Source organism: Thamnophis sirtalis, unplaced genomic scaffold (genome assembly GCF_051295495.1).
Source record: "Thamnophis sirtalis isolate CommonGarterSnake01/CBP01778 unplaced genomic scaffold, rThaSir2_p1.2 scaffold_7, whole genome shotgun sequence".
Lineage (NCBI taxonomy): Eukaryota > Metazoa > Chordata > Lepidosauria > Squamata > Natricidae > Thamnophis > Thamnophis sirtalis.
Window position 1 is genome coordinate 42356117 of NW_028261387.1, and position 23205 is coordinate 42379321.

Below are 23205 nucleotides of genomic sequence, written 5' to 3' on the forward strand. Positions count from 1 at the left end.
TTGGAAGAAGGTTCCGAGTTCCGAAAGGACTGCTTCCTGTAGGAGTAAAAGCCCTTCTTATCGGATTTCTTAAAAACCGACGGCATCACCTTCTTTTTTTTCTTTATTTTCCACTAGGACTGGATCCAATACCTCCCCAAATAGCTTGACCCCTTTGAAGGGGACAGAAACTAACTTCCACTTGGAATGCATGTCCACGTTCCAATGCCTCAGCCATAAGAGACGCCTGGTGGTGACATTCGAAGCCAGGGCCCGAGAAGCGAACTTAGCCGCACTGAGGGTGGCATCAGCAGTATACTCGGTGGCAGCCATGATTTTATTAATCTCCTGCCTTAACTTGGTATCCTTAACTGGAACCCTCGCCATTAACCACCTCAACCAGAGGAGAGCGGCCCTAGAAAGAAAGGAAGCTGAGGCAGACGTCTTAATTGCCCATGCAGCCGCCTGGTGCGTCTTATGACAGGCATTCTCAGATTTCTTATCCTCAGCCTTAAGACCCACTAACAAATCAGGCGATAGCACCGATGTTGAGGTGAGGGCCGCTACCGGAGGATCGATAGGAGGCAGCTTAAGTAAATCCTCCAGGCTGGCATCCACAGTGTACAGCTTCTTATCATTGTTAGAGGGGGTAGCCATAGTAGCAGGCTGGGCTCATTGCTTCTGAACCAAATTAAGAAACATCTTGGGAATAGGAATGATCTCCTGGATTGAGACCGGTTCCTCAAACAAATCCCCAGATAAGTCATCCAGTTCAGCAGGAGCTTGAACAGGTGGAGTGGACCCCATATGGGTGGCCAGCTTGGCCTTGTCCAAAATGGTTTTGAAATTTGCAATGTTAAATAGTCCCGATGAAGAGGGCTTTTGAGCCGCTGCACCTTCCTCCCCCGAGAATTCAGCCTCCTGAACAGGCAGAATGTCATCCCCTTCCTCCCAATTCGAAGCCTTGGAACCAGAAGAGGAGTGGGGAAAATGCAGGGGACGTGGGGGAGAAGCAACCACGGGAACTGGGTGGGGCTCTAGGTGTTTAGTCTTGTGGGTGCATTTGCCCTTGTGCAACATGCCCGCTTTGATGCCCTGGGAAATGGCCCTGTTGATAACTTCCTGCATTTCCACTGAAAGATCAGGCCCAAGATCCTCCATGGGCCGAGCTCCGGGTTTGGGCCGTGAAGAAGGAAGTTGGGGAGCCAAGGGACCCGGGGCAGGGCCTCCTTTTAGGTCCGAAGGGCAAGCGAAAAGATCAGCTTGATCCACCATCGAGGCCCCTGGAGATACTGCCCTAGACATGGAAGCTGTGGGGGAAAACTCCCGGCCCTCATCCTCACTGTCTGAAACAGGCCTTGGCTAGGCCGGAGGAACCTCCATGGCGGGTTCCTCAGGAGACACCGATTGGGAGGACTGCATTTGGTGCTGGGCCTTGGAGAATTGCTTTTCAAGGGCCTTTTGACGGCGTAATGCATCCTTGTCTGGCCCTGATCCCTGCTTAGGGACTGGCCTGGAGTATGGTTTGGAGCCCCCGATGGCCTCCCTGGCAGCCACACCAGCCTGCCTGGAGAAAACCCTGGAGGAATCCCCTGCCTGGGTAGAATCCTCGGGAGCCTGCTCAGACATTAGTAACTGTGGGCCAAGATAATCAGGGGCTACCTCCACTCACCACCTTGCAAAAGTCCTGCAAACTAACAGATGCTCTGAAGAGACGTGAAAGGATTGCAGCAGCAATATCCAGCAGGTGGAATAAAGTGCGAGTGTTAACAGCTCCCAGCACTGCAGGAATGAGGCTTGTGACCAGCGGCCCCAATCCTTGCCGCTCAGGTGAAAAGGATATACCTAATTGCCAGCCAGGCCGGACTCCTTGAGGCACCTGCTGTGAATCAGGCTGCAGGCAGCTGCCACGAGGTTGAAATCAGAAACCGAAACTGCAAATAGCTCCCAAAATGGTGACTGGAAGATCTAATTACTTTAAAAGTTGCCGCCAAACCATCCGGAGCTCTGAGGCACTGCTCCTGCACGCCGGCCACCAAAGGCACGGACGCCAACCGCAGGAGCCTCAGCGGGGCTTTCCCCCTCCCCAGCGAGGGTCCAGCAGCTGCCTGCGTTCCCCGCGGCGCCTGGGAGTTAAGCAGGACACCGGAGAACTGAAGAGCGAGTTAGAAACGAATGAAGGAAATCTAATTACACTCACTCAGCCTGATCACCCCCTAAACTGAAAATACTCACAGTAAATGCTCAAGAAAGTCCAAGCAAATAAACTAAATGCAGAGAAACTTAAAGTGCGTGCTACTGGGCTAGCTGAATTGAAAATCTAGGGATAATCAGCACCAGAGGCGTGGCTTAAGTTTCAATTCAGCTCTGGGCAGTTTGGCTGTATTTAACCCTTGCTTGGACTCTCCTGAGCAGCGCCCTGGAAAACTGCACATCATTTACTTAAAAAAATTAAGAGTACTTGAAAATAGATTAAATACAAAGACATCTTTAATTAGCAACCCCAAAAACATGATTGTCTGCCTATCATAAGTTAATACTCACCTGTATGCAGCAAAACTCCTTGCACCTTTTGCAAGCAAATGTTCTAGGTCCCTTTCACACTGATCAGCCCATTCAAGTGGTACCCTATAAAATAAAAAAGAGAAAAAGATATATATGTAAAACCATCATAAAATTACATATTCAACCCATCTGCAGGAGAGCATTACTTAAGTCGGTTACAGCTCTACATGCAGAATTAGCACATATCTGCCAAAGGAATACTAAACATAAATTTGCTTTTATGGCTAAAAGACCCTACAAGCTTTCTTGGAGGTTTTCAGAATGATAGGATGTAGGTGGGAAGAGAAATAAGTGAAGCACAAATTAGAAACTAGTCTAATTGTAGTTTACCAATGGGGATCTCACTTGAACAAACACTACTAGAAACAAAAAACAATTTCATAGCAATAAACCTTACTTTTGGGGCCCACTGAAAAATGATGATCTGTGCAACAACAGAAAATACCGTATTTTTCAGAATATAAGACACACCTACCTACTGTATTTATCTCCCTCCCTCCCTCATCTACCTACCTAACTAACTAACTAACTAACTACTCTCTCTCCCTACTTACCTACTGTATTTCTCTCTCTTTCTCTCCCTCTCTATCCCTCTATCTACTTATCTACTTTTTTTAAAAAAATTGCCTCTTCAAAACCTTGTTGCGTCTTATACTCCGATGTGTCTTACACTTTGAAAAATACGGTATCAGCTCATAATATGAGCATCAGCTCATAATTATTTAGAACCAATAATTAAAAGACTCCAGAAAAGAAAAACTGAAACTTAATCAACTTATTGTATCTCATATGCTACTCATCACACTGTATTCAAAGAAAAAATCCAAGGAACATTAATACATAACATCAAATTTAGACTAGAATTAGCATATAACTGTTTTATTCAACACTTGATTATTTAACAAGCTGTATGTCACAGATTTTATTCAGATTCATTATATTTACAATTAAAGCATATATTTTTTTTAAAAATAGCTTGAATAATACCTACAAAACCTACATTAAAATAGTAAACAACAATAATACAATTGCCACATAGCAATAATTTCCATATCTTCCAACAAATTAAGATACTTAATACAGCAGTCTTATAACAGTTGTACAGGGACTCACAGCCTTTAACTGCCATAAGCAGCCAAGGAGGGGACTAGAACTAAAGTTTCAAAATATAATTTGTACAATTTGGGGTTCAGAATGAATAAGATTCTTTTCACCACAGTATTTTAGTGTTTATAACATCATTTTATTCATATTTTATTTATAATATGTACTTGAGCCAAGGTGGCGCAGTGGTTAAATGCAGCACTGCAGGCTACTGCTAGATCAGCAGGTCAGCGGTTCAAATCTCACCGGCTCAGGGTTGACTCAGCCTTCCATCCTTCCGAGGTGGGTAAAATGAGGACCCAGATTGTTGGGGGCAATATGCTGACTCTCTGTAAACCGCTTAGAGAGGCCTGAAAGGCCTATGAAGCGGTATATAAGTCTACTGCTATTACTGCTATTGCTTTTCTCATTTGTTGAGAATTCAAAGCACAATTTCCTTTGGAAATCTTTGCAAGAATTATGGTAGAACTTCATAACGTAGTACATTAATTTCAGCAAAAGGAACTGTTACCTAGATTTGTAGTACTGAGTATGCATCGACAGGGACTCTAATCAATTACTTCCTATATTTATTGTCTCTGAAGAAAATGAGATCCAGAATTAATAGCAAGAATCACTTATGATCTTACCTAGATTTATTCAATTCTTCTCCATATGATTCATGTTCAAAGATGTTATATTTTCAGGGTTAAAGTATATATATGTATGTATGTATGTATGTATGTATGTATGTGTGTGTGTGTGTGTGTGTATGTATGTATGTGTATATATATATATATATATATATATATATATATATATATATATATATATATATATATATATATATATATATATATATATATATATATATATATATATATATATATAATTAAAGTATTTAAGAAAAGTCAAAACTATTTTTCTACAAATTGTCTAAAACAAGACTGAAATTTCAGTAACGATATACTTTATATTTTACTTCAGAACCATTTATTTTGTTATTTGGTAAAATGGTGGTTTAGGAATTGATAGCAACACTTCCTTTAGAAGGAACTAGTATAAAACCAATACATGTTTCATGCTTCCATATTTTTCAGGTTCACTCTAAAAGTTGTTAAAATGCATGAGCATTAACTTTACATACTGCATAATAAATATTCATTAAAATTATATTTAAACATCACATTAAAATGTTCTTTTTCTGTGTCTAACTCAATGCATTACCACCGTCTCCAAAAATATTCTAATATTTTATTAATTTAAACCAAAATAAAATTCTCAGAAATCATGATTTATGAGCTACATATAACGATGGTTCCCACGTCAGCTATAAAGCATAATTGAAACAAATACGTTTAATATCCTCCTTGTAATTAATTAAGAAGAAAGCATGGGAAGAGGACGTTCATCCATGCTCTGCTAAAACCATGTTTAAAATTAACATCTCAAATCTCTTATTATGGCTGATATAATATTTTTGGATCAGTACAAGAAACTCAATCCTCTCCTGGTTTTACTGCAACTTTTTTAGCGTAAGAGAGATATTCACTATTAATATGGCTATCATCAATAATATAGTTAAAACAGTTACTATCTATTGATTAATTTGAAGGAAGTCTAGTGTTTTTTTAAGGGAGAACATTTCAGCACATTCTTCAGCCAAATAAATGACCAATGACTTTTTGAAACTAAGGTTTCTATATGAAAGAACAAGATTCTGTTGCTTTATGAAATCATAGCTGCACTTCACTGTTATTAATAAAAATAATGCAGACCAAAATAATGCAAGTTAAGAGCACTGCCAAAGAGACATGTTATCACAATTCATCCTGAAAAGTGGGACCAAAGAAAGAAAGGAAAAGGGTGAAAGATGCCTGGAATGTATGGCCAATTCTCAATTCTTATAGGTTGAATGATCACAAAAATAATGTATCCTTCAATTTTATGGGTAATTAATTTTTTTATCTGAAAAAATAGTCTTGATAAACTTTAGTTCAAAATATTATTTATGGCATATAAGTAAATATGTGTTCTCTGGGCTGCTACAACAAAAGATGAAAGCAATCATGTAAGAAATATTGTAACTAAAAGGCAGGCCATTTTAAATATGCCTTCATATTGGTTCATTCAGTTATTCTACTTAAGTGGTTTATCAAATGTAATGTGGCTACGTGCGCAAGATTAAAAACAATAACACAAACAACCATATGCATGTATCTGTGATTACAAGGAAGCTACACATGATACTAAAATTAAATGCAAGTGAATGAATCTCAGAAAACATGATTTCATCCTTGAAATCAATTATTTTAGGCTATCCTACTCTTTTCCCCAAATCTACAAACAACCTGTGAGATGTTATTATGCTTTAAGTTACCCATTTTAGGCACTATTTAATTATAACTGTGGGTTAGAAAAATATCTGTTTAAAATGAAGTGTAGATCATGACCTGCAGAGATAATGTATTTGTTGTACTCCCCACCCCCCCTTCAAGACATCTATTCCTAATTGGCAATTCTAGCACAAGTAAAATAACAAGAGAATCCCTATGAAAAATATGAAGATGCAAAGAACTCTGTGAAGCTAACCAACAGTTTGAAATCAATAACAACTTCATAATTTGACAAAGGAGATTAAATGATGCTGTGCAAATTCTATCAACATTCCTCTAGCAAATTCAATGAGGTGATAAAGGCAGAATATTATGCTGATAGATGCCAAATGCTTTACATTAAAATATTGACACACTAAATATAGCCTTCAATTCTCATTATAATAATATATTTTAATAGATGACTAAAATCAGTTCTTAATTGGACTGATAAATGAAAATGCTAAGATTATACATCAAACTACAAGCTTAAATATTTCATAGTTAGCATCCACTGTCTCCTTTTATTTTTAGTCTTTTAGATTTTTTTAAAGCCAAACACAAAAAAGGAAACAGTATTTTCCATTCCTGCCTCTAATATCTCTACCCAAACAAATTATAAAAACTATGAAAAATACTGGCACACTGAGGACTGAGATTTTTTAAAAAATAGTTACAAAATTGTTGGTACAAACCCAACTCAAAAATTGAATAGCAATTTCAGGTAATTAAACTGTGCAATAAATGTAACCGTGTTGTCATATGAAAACAGAGTTTAGTAGAATATTTTACTTGCTTCCATAAATTATCCCTGCTATACCCTTTTAAAGTAGTATGTCATAAAAATTCACACTGAAAAACAAGAATACAGAATCAATGGCAATGTAATGGAAAAGAGCATCAGAGCCATAAATTATGTAATCTATAGATACTACCTAAGTAATTTATGATAATGATAGAATATTATGAAAGTGACTATATAAAATGCAGTAACAAATAAACATTCAAAATGTTAAAGATCAACATAGACCATTTATCTCTGCATTCACAATTCTACATTGTAGATCTTGCAGACTGTAGTGCTGGTGACTCATCATAATTAAATTAATTTCTCTATATAGTTTTTATGTATCTTCATTTTTAAAATTTACTAAAGCAAAATGATTTTCAGAAGAACAGAAATGGCATTTATCATGAATGGATCATTTCAGTAAATGTTCAAAAATTTGTGATAACCATTTTCACACATTTGAAGGATTTCTAAACCATCCCTAAGTATGCAAAAATAAATACTGTCTGACAGAAGTCTCTCACATCCAAGAATATATAAAAATAAGTCTAAATAAATGGATTAAATTTAAGACATCTCCACAACTTTGATGATGATGATCATGATGATGATGACGACGATGACGATAATGGCACTAAGATGCAATTATAAAATCCATCCGTCCAAAGTCACAACTTCCATTAAGCACTATATCAAACCATCATCACTTTCAATCCCATGCCCATGCTCCTTTAGGAAGGAAATCAACTGGATGCAGAACTGACAATCTACTTTTCACTGGAGTGTTATAAAATAATATCCCCTTTGTTATATTGGAGGGTCATCAGGATACATTAAATACTGCATTGCTATAACTCTGCTGCTTTAGATCTTGAAATCCTTCCCCTTCAAAAATGACTTTCATAATCCATTCCAATATTTATTAGAACTGCAGTAAGTGGTTTCATCCCACTCTATGCCAAAACCCTTTGGAGTGCAAGATAGGGGGAAAAGCAGAACCATATATTTCTGATCAGTTTTATGCATGATTATTCAGCAGAGTTCATCTCAGTGGGAGGACATAAAGGAAATAGTTTTCTGAATTGGCTTTTGTTCTCTTAGTGAATTCATTATCACAGCTAAAATTCAGACTCTTAGTTTCTGACTGAGCCCACTCCAACCCCAAACTGTTGAGAGATCCTTTATGTATCTTTACCAAAAGGTGATAAAGATTTCATACTATAAGTTTAAGGATGCCAAACTTACTATTTAATTTCAATGAAGAACAACACAAAAACTGTCCCCTATTAATCAAGCATAACAAGTAGCAAAATTGCTGTAAATATATAAGAATAAGGTTACAGCAGGTTATATGCTATACTGGAACACCAAGTAATACCTGCATGTTAGTGACATTGTTTCAGAGACATACCAAATCACATGTTGTTTTTTTACTAGGAATAATCACTTAATATCTTATTTAATTATAACTAAAAATATTTCACTTTGGCTATGAGTTATTTACCATAATAAATCAGAGATGCTATTCAAATAAACAAGGGTTTTTGGAAATTACAGATGAAATTTATGATGGCAAAAATATTCCTTTATTATTCAGCTGGACTGAAGTAGTTATTACAATGGTATAAATTTAACCAATAAACCTAAACCATCATTCTCTTTACTTTTCCAGTTTTGAAGTCAAAGTCGAGACGTTCAATGAAGCATATTTAGCAATAAAACTGCCTCTTTATTTGTGATCTTTGTTAATGTCTTTCACTGACCATGTTTTCCTTTCTTTTGTTGATAGTATTTCCTTTAAATATCAGAACTTATATAAGACCTTGCAGAAGCATTCCTTAACATAGTATATCAGCATGAGCAAAGCATCTTTTCCTAAGTATTAAAGAATCCATGTTCTTTGGATGGCTTGCATGGCTACTAAAAAGGTTATCCAATTGTCTACCCTTTATATATCGTGTGCCCAGCCATGGTGTCAGCGGAAGGTCCTGTTGTTTGTGCATACAAGTGCAGAAGTTATTGAAACCTTTAAATAATAAACAAATAAACGTCTACTCAGTTTTTGGGATGTTAGAAGGCTACAAAAAGAATTCATTTTTTTCCCCAAAGTGTAAAATATTTTCCTTTCACTAACATTTTTCCACAAGCCCTAGAACCGTATTTATTCTAAATACATTTCTAATTTGGTAAAATTAGCCAAAGCCTTATTCAGATATATTGATATAAGAATAATCTGAGTCGAAAGGGGGGGGGGGAGCAAAAACTCAGACAAAAATTATCATGGAAATTTTATAGTGAAGGTCAAGCAGCAACATTCTTTCATCCATCTGCTCATCAGGTGTCAAATAAATTATTGTATTCTAGGAATTTTAAAATTTATAATTAATATGCAGGGAGGAAGGGACGGAAATGCATTCTACTCAAATCTGCCAAGTGATCCAAATTGTTGTGAATGTGGAATTCTGTTAAGTTTTTCTAATTCTGAGTCTTCTAGCTAATCATATTAATTTATCAAGCTGGTCAACTCTGAGAGGAAAGCACAAAAGTTGACCTGCTCTCTCAAGGACAGATACTATATTCCTTTCACAGCCATTTGCAAAATACTAACTAGATGGTAATAGCTTTTTGTTTAATTTAAAAGCCCATCAACATTTCATTAAAACTACTGATTTAGCATCAATTAACAAACCGCAATTTTATCTCACCCCTGCCTCTTACTCATAGTATTTCTTAACTCTGTCCTATAATCTTTCAATCAGAGCTATCTGACATTTGGCAATTGCTGCATTAAACTAATTTTCTTTTAGTTATTCATACCAACCCAGCCAGAAACAAGAGCAGAATGGAGGTCTAGACATCTGCTCTCATAGGATGTGATGCAGAGGTATACAAATAGCATGAGAGCTTTTTAAAAGTTGCTTTTGAGAAACCCTGTCTTTCATACAGTAAAAATACAAAAGGTTCCAAGGGCAATTAGAAGCCTAAAGAGGCTTATATATGGGGAAACATTTTGAAAGATCTACACCCTTCATCTTGCTGAAGGAGATGAAAGAGTTACCAAAGATAATCAAAACAATGAAGGACAGAGGAAGGTCATTTCCCTTTTTTAATACACATATTTCTGCTACAGAAACAAGATATTATTTTGGATACCCTTTTTTTGTTCTCAGAGCAGTATATTTTAGAAAACAGTGGTTTTGACATAATAGCAATCTTTAAAGTCTTGACTGCTACCAGTAATTACCCATGACAAACAATTCAGGCTGATCATTTGGAGGGAGGGGGAATGCTAGCTACTACGCTTTTCTGTGATCTTGAATTGGTCTAATAAAAACATTCTGACAATGTGGATTGTATTCATCATAGTCCCACATATTCATAAAATATTGTTACATCAGAGGTAGGTTGCTGCTGGTTCGGCCTGGATCGGCCGAAACGGTAGTAGCGGCAGCAGGAGGTTCCACCCATCTGCCCAGACGCTTCTGCGCATGCACAGAAGTGTTGCGTGCGAGCACAGGAGCTCGCCAAACCAGTAGTAAAGAAATTGGCAACCCATCTTTGTGTTACATCACTAATGGGAAAATTCACTGGAGGAAGTGAACTGGACAATTCATCTGCCCTAGTAAGGCAGGAGCTAAGTACTACAATAGTTATATTTCCCGGCTTCGAGGGGAGGAGCTGCCGCCGTCGGGAGCTCAACAAAGCTCCTGCCAGGACTCTGGTTCGTATATCTTATAAGATCTATAGATATCTCCCCTTTCTGGCAGAAAGGGGCAGGGAGAAGGTCAGTCGTTAGGATCTCTTTGTAATTCATAGCTTTTCTTTTTGCTGTGAATGGAGAAGAGGTTCAACATTAGCTGAGCCTTTACTCCGGCCAGTTTTCCGCGCTGCCTTTTTTGCAGCCTAGGCAGATTGCCTCCCCCCCCAGGACAAAGCTAAGCTATTTAAAAGCCAATCCGGGCGGGGACCATTCCCGAGGAATTTCTTCTATTACTATTTAAAATACCAGCTTCAATTTCGCAAAAGGCTCCCTTTCTTTTTTAGCTGCGTCACAAGATGGCGATCTCGTAGCTTTTGTGTTTGATCTGACGTAGCTAGTTGACCCTACCCTCCTGAAGGCTTCTCCGTACTAATTGCTAAAAGATTAACTGAGGGGAGCACAGACTTTGATTTTTGGCTCGCTTGATTGCTTGTCTTTTATTTTTATTTTGGAATGGCTCCCAAACCTAAACAGAAGCGCTTCCTTAACAACATATCTCCAAAAACTGCTATGAAGTCGCTACCCTTGTCTCCTACACCCTCCACGGGAGATTTGCTAACACAAGAATTCCTTCTCAAAACGCTTAATGATTTCAGACAGGAGATTAATCAACTGATATCGGATTTATGTGATCAATTTGATGCTAAAATTGCTCAGGCAAAGCAGGATATGATCGGAGTAATGACAGTCATGACAGATTATATTGCTGAAACGGAGGACAAATTGGAACTTTTGGAAGAAACTAACCTTAATCTGATATCAAAAATTCAAACGTTAGAACAGGAAATTGAATCTGCCCAAAAAGAACTTGTCATGATAAATTATAACAAGACTGCCTTTGCTATACGAGTTAGAGGACTGCGTGAAAACCAACAGGAGAATTTGAAACAGACATTTTTTGAGGCTTTCAGTCGCTTGGTGGGAAGTCCGGGACTTAACTTTGATTGGCAGATTCAAAGAATTTACCGCCAGAATTCCTGGGTAGCAAAACAGCGACAGCTTCCGAGGGACATAATAATATACTTTACTACAAGGGAAGCTAGAAATGAGATAATACAGAGGCTCTACGGAAAGAGGTTGAGAATTGATGGGGATGACTTGATTGTTTTTAAAGAGATACCATTTCAAATATTAAGAACAAGAAGACAGTACGCTTTCTTAACCGAAGAACTCAGAAACTCTCAGATTTCATACAAATGGGAAGTCCCAGCTGGTATTACAGTTACATTTGGTAACCAAAAACACCGCATTAACTCCGTCTGTGAAGCCCGAAAATTTTACTACGAGACCCTGAAGGCGGGACTTCCTGATTCATCCGGATCTGGGGAGAGACAAGGAGAAGGAGAAGACAAACAGCGAGACACGTGGCTACAAGGCGGAGGGTGTTGCTTTTCTCTTCCGGAAGGGCAGAAGACTAAAGAATAAAGACTAAGCGATGTTTTTAAAGTTTTATGATTTCCGTCTGAGATAAAATGGAAAAGTGGCATATCGATGATGAGACATGGAGACTGAAAGAAGCGTTGCTGATTGTGGACATATATTGTACAGAAGTTTTGTCTGAACTCTAACTCAAATTGTGCATGAACTATTTTCTTAGGCGAGGAGAGCGGAAATTGTGATCTTTTTGAGTTGCGGTTTGGGACGAACGGAGTTGGGAGGTGCGTGGGAGAGGGAAGGGCAGCGAAAGTTTAATTAGATTACCTGGGGCTAGAACGCAAGCTGATGTTTGTTTGAGTTGCTATATCAATATAAGGTTAAGAAAGATTGGTCGGAGAATCTTCAGGAAAGTGGAGTAAACATGGGAGGAGCAATGAATGTGGATAAAATATATATGTGGATATGGATAAAGGCAGGGTGGAAGGTAAAAAATTTATATGTGGAGGTGGGTAAGGATAGAAAGGGAGGTGTTGGAAATGAAAAATGAAAGAAGTATTTGAGTTTAATGGTGTTATAGAAAGGTTTGGATATTTGGATAAAAAAGAGATAAATTAAAGGTCTGAATAGATAGACAAAGCAAGGAGACTTTTAGTTGGGGAATTCTAATTGATCAATTTACCTGGCTCTAATACAGTTTGAAACCCTGCAAGTAGCAAAATAATCGAAATTTGGAATGAGTCACATTGTTTAAGATTTACAGATAATGGGAAGCTGTGTTAACGTAGTGGGTTTATTGACCCTTTTTGTTTCTTTCTTCTTTTTGTGTGTGAGTGTGGGTGTTTTTTTTTTTTATTTCTTATTTTCTACTATTTTTCCTTTTTCTTTTTGGCTTTACTTTTATCTTATTTTTTTAATTTTAAAGTTAGCTGGCCTTATTATACTCAAATGTTTGTTAAAGAATTATGCCGGGCATGGGACCTGCGAAGCCGTAAGGGGGTTAGGGAGGGGGGATTATAGGGGGGAGGGGGGAGGGTGGAATTACAGTTTCAATCCTTAGAACAATAAGAATTCACTTGTGTGCTGCGGCTCGTTTTTCTTTTTTTTTCCTTTTTTCTTTTTCTACTTTTATTGTAAAAAACAAATTGAATTGTATGGATACACCAAAGTGAGGAGAAGAGGGAAAGAGAAGGGAGAAGTAAAGAGGGAGTGAGAGGGAATGTAAGGAGGGTGAAAGGGAGGGAGGGGGAGATGTCTGAGGGGGTAGGGAAGTAGAAGAGGGGAATGCTGGAGGGGTGAAAGGAAAGTTGGAGGGGGAGAAGAGAGGGTGTATGGGGGAATGAAGTGTTATGTTGGGTTTTTTTTTCCTTTTTTCTTTTTTTATGCACAGTATATAAGTGATTGTATAAAATGAAAATGAAAATGAAATAAAACCATTAAACTGTTAAAAAAAAAAAAAAAAAAAGTTATATTTCCCAAATGAAGTTACTGCAATTTTGCAGAAATGACAGAACATATGGAAGAACTTCTTTTTAAGAACAGTAACCGGGAAATCTGCTTCCTTTTTTCTCCCCTCACAAACCATGAAGGGAAATGTAGGTTTATTACTACACCATAAAACTATACCAAATCATAGATTAACATTAAATATATTTTCATAAAACATGTTTAACAAACACTACACAATAATTCTGAGTATCTACTTTACAGATGGTCCTCGCTTACCAACTGTGTCATTCAACAGTGGCTCAAAATTTAAGATACTGTTTCATCATGTCTGTCACTGTCACTACTACTAATGAAACATCAGCCTATACTCCTTGTTTCATACAGTGCTGTTCAGAAGTTATTCCAGCAATACATACCAGCCTTGAAACCCCACACCAATGAATGTCTATCACTCAATCTAACCATACCTGGTTATTATCACTTCTAATAGGTTTATTGGTTTTCATCTTGTAGTAGTCTTAATAATCTAATAAATTACTATCAAGTCAAGCAAAGCTTAAGAGCTTGACATGTCCACAATAAGTTCCACAACATTTTATTATGATTTCCTTTCAATTTCTTCTACTTCAATTAAATTTTCTATTGTGTTTTTGGCTAGAAAACAATGGTTTTAATATTATTTTCATTTATAATTCTCAATAAAAATTTTTGCAAAAAAAGAAACAGTGATTTTAAGGAAAAAAGGATAGTTCATTTATAATAGCCATTGGATGCCCCAGCATTACTGTTGTTCTTGCTAACTAAATCAGTAGCACAGATGTTAACATGTAAAATTGACAGTTCACCAGCAACTATAGCCAAAAGACAGATATGCCGATTGTTATAACCAGGTTCTAAATTAATGAGTATAAATCTCTTTGTTATGAACAATAACTGACCTAGGAAAGGCCAATCAATGATGGATGAATCCCAATCTTATAATGAAGAGAATCATATTCTAGCAATCAAGTGGGCACTGTGTTGTGAAGATCAAGCTTTGATCATCTATACCCAGAAATTTGGTTTTTTAGGCCAGTGTTTTTCAACCTTTTTTGTGCAAAGGCACACTTTTTTCATGAAAAAAATCACGAGGCACACCACCATTAAAAAATGTTTAAAAAATGTAACTCTGTGCCTATATTGACTATATATAAAGTAATTTTCCCACGGCACACCTTACACTATGTCATGGCACACTAGTGTGCCGCGGCACAGTGGTTGAAAAACACTGTTTTAGGCAATCCTCCCACATTCACACTTATCATTCCATTTATTGAAACATCTGGCCCTAATTTCCCGCTTATATGAATTCATACTCCTAAAGGTTCATATGCTTCTTTAGCTTTCAATCATTTTTCCCAATAAATAAATGAACAGTTGTAATGTTTGGACTTATTTGTTTAATTGGGCTCTCTTTATCTAAATTAAGACCTTGTGTGCAGATAAGATCACATTTTAGGTAATATTTATGCAAAAATGTCCAAAACTTAACAAATTTCTAAGAATCTCCATATGCTTAAACAAAAGCTAATACAACTTCCACATAGTACCAAATAAATGTAAATGCATGGTCATTATTTATGTATAATTGTTTACAGATTCAAAATATGAAAACAATATAATTTGCAGATAGTGTTTAGCTTTATATCACACATAATTTGTATCTGCTTGTTTTGTAAAGCTACAGATTTATTGAAAGATACAGCTTGACAGATTTTCCTGCAGATATTTCTTTATCAGAACTAGATAGCACAGAAGACTGTCAAAGCCACTTCTTTCTTTCCAGAATGCTGAACACAGCATAATAGATTTAAATTACAGAAAAGGATATTACAATTGAATATTAGAAGGGAGGAATCAATTATCCAAGAGATACTGGCCTGGCTCCCCTAGATGGGATATGTTCAAGTGGAGACTAGATAGTTCTCAGTCTCATATTCTATAATTGGCTTCCTGCATTGAACATGATGGCTTAAATGATGTTGTCCAATTCTAAGATTCAGTAGCACTGCTTAGCTCTCTGCAAGTACAGTATCTGTCTTCCTCCCTCCCTCCCTCCCTCCCTCCCTCCCTCCCTCCCTCCCTCTCTCTCTCTCATTCAAACTAAATTTAAAGGAAGAAAAGAAATTAGAAAGGAGTAAACAGTGCAGGGAAAAAGAAATAAAAAGAAAATGAGAAGAAAGTAAGAATATAATAAAGAAAAAAGATACTTCCAACCTTCATCAGAAATATAAACAAATTTAGTAACTCTTCACCCCTTCTTAATGTTATAAACATGTATCTTTTCATCCCATATCTCATCTCTAAACAAATCCATAAAACATCATGTTTTCAGTCCTGGTGTCAGCTGAAAGTCCAGAAAGGGGGGATCACTTATTTTACCCTTGACCAAATAAACCAACCTTATATTTCATTTTATTTGTTACTTCTAACAATCTTAATCTTTAGTTTGCTCAAATATTATTGTAGGATTTTATTTCTCTTCACTTCATCTTTGTCCCTTGGTATACATTTGTATTTCTTTCTTACATTTCAAAACCTTAGCCAATTTCTTTTGTCATCCAGTGAAATATCCTTTTCTAAATCATTCTTTTGACCTGTCAGTTGTAAACCCAATTTCGATGCCATCTTTATCTTGTCAGATAAAATTTGTTACACATCTGACAATTCTTCAATAACATCTTTGGAGATAGACTATCCATAGAAACAAACATCATTACTTTGTTGATATTGTGGCTACTATTTTCTGATTTCATTCTTCAAATGAAATCTCCTTCAGTATTTTTGTCATAAACATCTTGCAGGCCTATATATCATCTCTCTACCTATAATCTTTAGTCCTTTCTAGTGTCCAGTTTTTGAAATCATGAAATTATTTCTTTGTGTTGTGTCTTGTAAAAAACTAAAACAGGATCTATTTCCCATACAAAGCTCTTTGTACTTTAAAGCTCTTTGTACTTTATAATTAATTTCAAATTTTTATTGTGAAAGTTTCCATTTATAACTTTCTAAGATCGAAATCTTATTTAACTTTTTTGCTGTTTACTTCAAATTCTTTAAATTCTTAAGCTAATAATTAGAGTTTTCTTTTGTTCAGGATTAAAGGCATACTCACCCAACATTTTCAAACTTGTCATTCCAAAGGTCTCTAATATCTCAGAAGTAACTAATGAGCAATTTCCAAAAGGGATTAGAAGGTAAGCTTTGAAAACTTAGTGTCCTTTAAAAGCCTCCCCAGTGGTGGTAAGATGGCTAATTTTGTCATCTCCTGTCACTCACACCCATAGAAAACTGTTTCTGTGCAGTTTCCTCACAGAGAGCACATTCAGAGCATATGTATGTGATGTTCTGTCCTCTCCGCTCCTTATCCATAGAGGTTCCAAGGAATCAGTGTATTCACCAGTTCTTTGGTTCTCTGACACAGTTCTCAGTGCAGTCTTCAATTTGCGATACCTCTCCAAAAGCAATCTCCAGAGGTACAATTGGAAGTAGAAAAATGGAGCAATGCATCTAAATACGAGGATTGAGAAATGAGTCAATTCATTAAAACAGCCTTTTTTCAGGTTTCTTAAGTAGTTCTGAACTTGTATTCCTATGTCTTCTGAAGCACCATGTTTGAATCACTTTTGAGGCATGCCATGCCTATTATGTATTAATGGTACTTGATTCTGCATATTCTGAATTATATAATACCTTGGGCTGCTTTTGGAGAATAAACAATATAAACCATCTGGAATTGTTTAGAAAACTGAAGAAAAATAATAGTAAAATACTAGAAGCCTAATATATCAGCTATTCATTTATGGTACCTTGCACATTCTACTTCACACCTTAACAGATCTCTTTCCATATAACAAATCTACCTACTGGCTTATAAATCACCCCACTCGTCTTGTACACACACAGCTGTTAAATTTTGAGTGCCAGTTTCAGCAAAAATTACAAGAATTCTTTGTTAACATTGCACGCCACTAATACTTGTGGCGCAGTGGTTAAATGCAGCACTGCAGGCTACTGCTAGATCAGCAGGTCAGCGGTTCAAATCTCACCGGCTCAGGGTTGACTCAGCCTTCCATCCTTCCGAGGTGGGTAAAATGAGGACCCAGATTGTTGGGGGCAATATGCTGACTCTCTGTAAACCGCTTAGAGAGGCCTGAAAGGCCTATGAAGCGGTATATAAGTCTACTGCTATTGCTATTGCTATTGTTCCTTGATCCCAAGCACATTCTTAATAAAAAGAAAGAATGAGAAATAATACATATTTATTTTCAATTGACTAATCTCTGAATTTATTTAACAGGTATGGAAATGTTTAAAAACTGGTTAGCAACAAAAAACAGAATCATTAAGAATATTTAATGAAGAGAGCTCAAATTCTTCAACATTTTGATCCTACTTCCAAGAGTGCTCTATTTCTACTTTAGGGGGGGGGGATCTTAAAGGAGCACTAATACAGCCTATAGAAGTAATTGTTTGCAAACTGTAATTTCATAATGTGAGAATCAAGCTTATGCCTGGCAAGTTTCCCTTCTCTCTTTTGAACTTTTGCATTTTACATACTGCAAATAGAAAGCGTATTTGGAACATTCACATTTTGAAAAATACATTACTTTTTTGGATGTATCCTTCTTGCCAACAAGGGGTAACACATGTTTAATATAGCATTTTGGAAACTATTACTACATCATACATAATCATGCTATTGGGAATCTCTTACTCAACCCTGAGAGAACAGCGAGAAAGCTTTCTTTTTCCTTACACTGCCAGAGCAAAAAGAGCTGGTGATAATCCCCTTCCAATGCAGTATTTAACACCTATCAGGCAGGTGACAAGTACTGCAGTGTAAGGAGGATTAGCACAGTGAAGCCCTTTACAGTGAAGTGAAATTCTCAGCAAGCACCAGAGTGAAGATACTATGCCCTGATCAATACTTCACAATTCTTTAAAAAAAGCTGTGTCCCACAAGACTCTGAAATCAGATAAAGAATGACACAGCAAAGCACACTATATAATTCCTGCATCCAATTTATTTCTAGATAATAAAAACGGTGCAGAAAACTATTATTAATACAAATTTAAACAGAAATATTTTTCAGATATGTTTTCACATGTGTTGATGATAATACCAACCCTAGATTTAGCTACTACGGAATATCTATAACCTCAATTAATATACTCCAATTCAGCAGCACTGACTTTTATAGCAGCACAATGCAACTGACGATGAATTTTGACATTTCCTTGAGGGTACACTGCTGAAGTTCTATAATGTGAAAAGGCATATCAACAATCCCTATGGCTGTAATGGTACAAATTTCTAGGAAACAAAGTCTATTACTATAATACAGGTGGTATCACCAATGTCGAGGCACAAAATAAAACTCATTGGCCATAAATAACTAACATGAATCAGGAAGAAGCCACTGTTCTTCCATCAAATTTCCTGGCGTTTAGCTATTTCTAGAACTTATATTTCTGAAACTACATTTCTAGAATTGATAATTCTGAAACTAAGTAAGTAGCTGTAATCGGTTATCAATGGCACACCAAGACTGAGACTATAGATAGCAGGTAGTTTTTCATCATCTTGCTAACCGTTGCTGCTGCTCTTTGTAAATTAATCTCTGCAAATAAGACTAAACGCTAGAAGAAATGGTCAAAAGTCAGCATAGATTCTTGGTATCGCTCTAAACTGCAACTGACAATACTGGCACTTTATTTTGTCATTTTTTCACATTTGAATTCTCTGTTAGTGCAGGAAGAGCCAAAAAACAAATAGATTTGGATGGAGAAACAGAAGACAATGCTTCATGCACTGTGGGTTAACTGTACCATCAAGATAGCCAGTTTGGTTTAGTGCCATGATGGCGAACTTATGGCACATGTGTGCACGCGGAGCCATTTCTGAGGGCATGCGAGGCATTGCCCAATCAGCTCCAACACGTATATTTGTGGTGGCCAGCTGATTTTCGACCTTGATTTTCTGCAGTTTTTCACCCTCTGGAGGTTTCCCTGAAGCCTCCAGAAGCATCCGGAGGGTAAAAAACCATACAACATGCAAACAGGAAGTTCGGGAACGGACTTCCAATTTGCACATTGGGCCGTTTTTCGTCCTCTGGAGGCTTCTGGAGGCGAAGCCTCCTGAAGCCTCCAGAGGGAGAAAAACGTCCCAACAGACAATCCAGAAGTCAGTTCCCAAACTTCTGGTTTGCGTGTTGGGCTGTTTTTTGCCCTCCCCAGGCTCCTAGAAAGCCTCTGGAGCCTGGCAAGGGTGAAAAATGGACCTATCGGAGCCGACCGGAAGCCAGAAAATGGGCTGTTTTTGGCCTCTGGAGAGCCTCCAGGCAGTGGGGAGGATGTTTTCACCCTCCCCAGGCTCCAGGAAAGCCATGTGTGCATGAATGGAGCAGCAGTGGGGTTATGGGCGCATGAGCGGGGGTATTAAATTATGGGGTGGGCACACACTTTTGACACCCGAGGTGAAAAAAGTTCACTTTCACTGGTTTAGTGCAAGGGTTTAAAACTGGCAGTCCTGAGAGCTGGATGCATCACACACAGGCCACACCCACCCCAGCTCTGCAAAGGGGAAAAACATTGTGATAAATCACGTGATGGCAATGTGACAACACAAGTTTGACACCCATGGCCTAGTGGTTAAGCACCTGGCTAAAAAGTGGGAAACTGGGTGACTTTGGGCCGATCACTCTCTCTCTCAAGACCTACTTATCTTGTAAGATTGCTATTGAAAGAAAATAGGAGCAAGGTACATTGGATATGTTAGTCTTGATTTAATTGTAAAAATAATAAAGGAGGCATATACATAATAAATAAAGTTCCGGTTTTTCCCATCTCAGTGAATCAGCCTGATTTTACAGTTATACAATACAATACAATAGCAGAGTTGGAAGGGACCTTGGAGGTCTTCTAGTCCAACCTCCTGCCTAGGCATGAAACCCTATACCATTTCAGACAAATGGCTATCCAACATCTTAAAGACTTCTAGTGTTGGGGCATTCACAACTTCTGGAGGCAAGCTGTTCCACTGATTGTTATGTATGCTGCTAAGTTATTTCTCCCTATTCCTCCTATATAGACACATACAATTCTTTACATTGGCATAAAGCATAGATTCAGATGCAGTTCAAATGTTAAGGCAACCATAGCCTAAACCAAGACAGCCTATTTTAGAATAATTTGAATCACTTCGAAACTGAGGTCACATTAATCCAGCATTCCAAAATCAAATTGACTCATTATAAAGGTCTGGACTTTGAAGGTTTAAAATAATAATATTTTGTTTTGCTTGTTAAATATATTTGATGCCCTTCCTCCAAACTGTACTTAAAAGTGTAATGCAAAATCGTGTTAACACGTAGAGAAAAGTGGATATGCTGACAATTCTATCTCCATTTTGTAACCAAACTGAAGGACCTGAACAAAAACACAGCTCTGATTCATCTGAAATAGCAATCACAGATTAAAACTATATCTATGACTGTACCTTTAAAATAGCTATCAAAGATGCAGAGTAATAAAGATGTAAAATACAAATGCAGAAGGAAATGAGAACTTGATAGCACATTTCTTTAAGATGAATTATGCATGTCAAAATGCCACCTTTTCAAAACTCTGGGGGGCACTCTTCATATAGCCAAGGCAGTGGGGTAAGTCACAAAAGCCTGACTTGTTTGATTTATCAATAAGGGTTTACAATTATGATTTCTTTTTTTTTTGTTGTTGTTGAAAAGTTTTATTATTTTAATTAAACAAAAACACAAAAAAAGAATCATCCTTCGTTACATCTTGTAGAAAGCGTGTCGATTGGTTACAAATACATTTCGTGTGTTTCTTCCACAAACATTACATATACTTCATTCAAATTGAATTGTACATTTTAAATTAAAAAAAATTATGTATTTTACTATCACTGTACCACAATTCTCATTTAATTACAATTATTTAAACGTGCTTTTATCTGAAATCATTTGTTATTTAAAGACACAACCACCTACTGGCATTCATTCACAATTTCAATAAACCTCCAATGACATTACACCTTTATAACATATTTTGAAACAAAATCAGTTAATAAGGTATCTAAGCATCCCCCCCTTTTCCCCCTCAACCACAATTTAAAGCTTATATCCAATTTGCTTTTACTAATACAACACACACACACACACACACACACACATCATTAAACATTATACATTAACATTTCCTTGTTATTGTAGTTAACTAAAAATTATTTACTATTTATATCACCTCTCCTCTCATCAGGCCCAAAAGAGATTATACCTTTACAGCAAGATCTAAACAAGAATTTATTAATAAAATTTATAGGTCTTTTCCCTAAGTCCTAGTTTACAATTTATATCCAAATTATTTTTACTAATTAAGATTATAATTTCATTATTATCATAGTTAATTATATGTTAACGAATGTACATTTAATAACAATCTAAAACAATTGACAAAATACTAACATTCCTACTTATTAATCACCAAAAGTATCCATTAACATTTCCTTGTTATTATTGTGGTTAACCAAAAATTATTTACTATTTATATCATATCTCCTCTCTTCAGACCTAAAAGAATTATACTTTTATAACAAGATCTAAACAAAAATTTATTAATAAAATTTATAGGTCTTTTCACCAAGTCCCAATTTACAATTTATAACCAAGTTACTTATACTAATTGAGGTTATCATTTCATTATTGTTGTCATAGTTAATTATATGTTAGCGAATAAACATTCAATGATAATCTAAAACAATCTACAAAATACTGAAATTCCTACTTATTAATCACCAAAAATTAACTTTTATCATCAACTTTCATTATCAACCTGTATCTTTCCAGTGACAAAACAATCTTATCTCTCTTGCCAGTTGTTGTGTCAATTTTTTTTCCAGCTCATTTATAAAAAATTTATAAACTTCTCTCCGCACTTTATAACTTAAAAGATCTCTCAAATAGCCTCGTTGGCCTTGAATTGTTATTAACATTAGCTTGTCTTTGGTTGTCACATTTATTTCTGAAAAGGTTTCTCTTCTTAACTCCATCATTATCACCCTTTTTTTTCTCCTGTATCTTGAAATCTGGGATAAAGCTCCAAATTGTCAAATTCACTTTTCTATCTTCTCTTCTTTCCACTTTCACCCATATTTGCTCCATTAATAAGTTCATTTAATTTAGAGGTCTTTTCCCTAAGTCCCAGTTTACAATTTATATCCAAGTTATTTTTACTAATTAAGATTATCATTTCATTACTATTATCAGTTAATTATGTTAATGAATGTACATTTAATAACAATCTAAAACAATTGACAAAATACTAACATTTCTACTTATTAATCACCAAAAGTATATGGGATGGGATTACCATTTCTATGCCACCATTGCTATTAATATCCCTTCAATAGCTGGTATTTGCAAAAGCATGAACTGAAAAGACAATATTGTTTTACTGCTTTTACAGAAGATTTTAAAAATATGTACTTTAAAAATCTTGCTGGTTTTCTGATGATCTTTAAGCATAGTATCATCATCAATATTCTCCTGCTTTATTATATTATATATTAATTAGAGGTTGGTTAATAAGGATGTTTCCAACTTTAAAAGCCTACAATTTTTGTGGAGTTCACTCTACACAATTTAACTATTGCTCTAACCAAAATTATTGTCAATAGTTAATTATAGATGAAAGAATATCAGTAGCTATCATTATTATTGATGGAAACCTTATTACAATTTTCCTTAGTCTGTTAATGATCAATTTAGAAT

General features: G+C 36.3%; 1 protein-coding gene across 9 annotated transcripts in view; it reads right to left on the minus strand.

Moving 5' to 3' along the window:
• Nucleotides 1-23205, minus strand: part of PTPRF (protein tyrosine phosphatase receptor type F) — a 624376-nt gene that overhangs the window by 515135 nt on the left and 86036 nt on the right. For all 9 annotated transcript variants that reach the window (XM_087719818.1, XM_087719825.1, XM_087719822.1 and 6 more), the window contains exon 2: nt 2524-2607. The gene's annotated coding sequence lies outside the window, so the exon portion shown is untranslated. The remainder of the gene's footprint in view (nt 1-2523; nt 2608-23205) is intronic.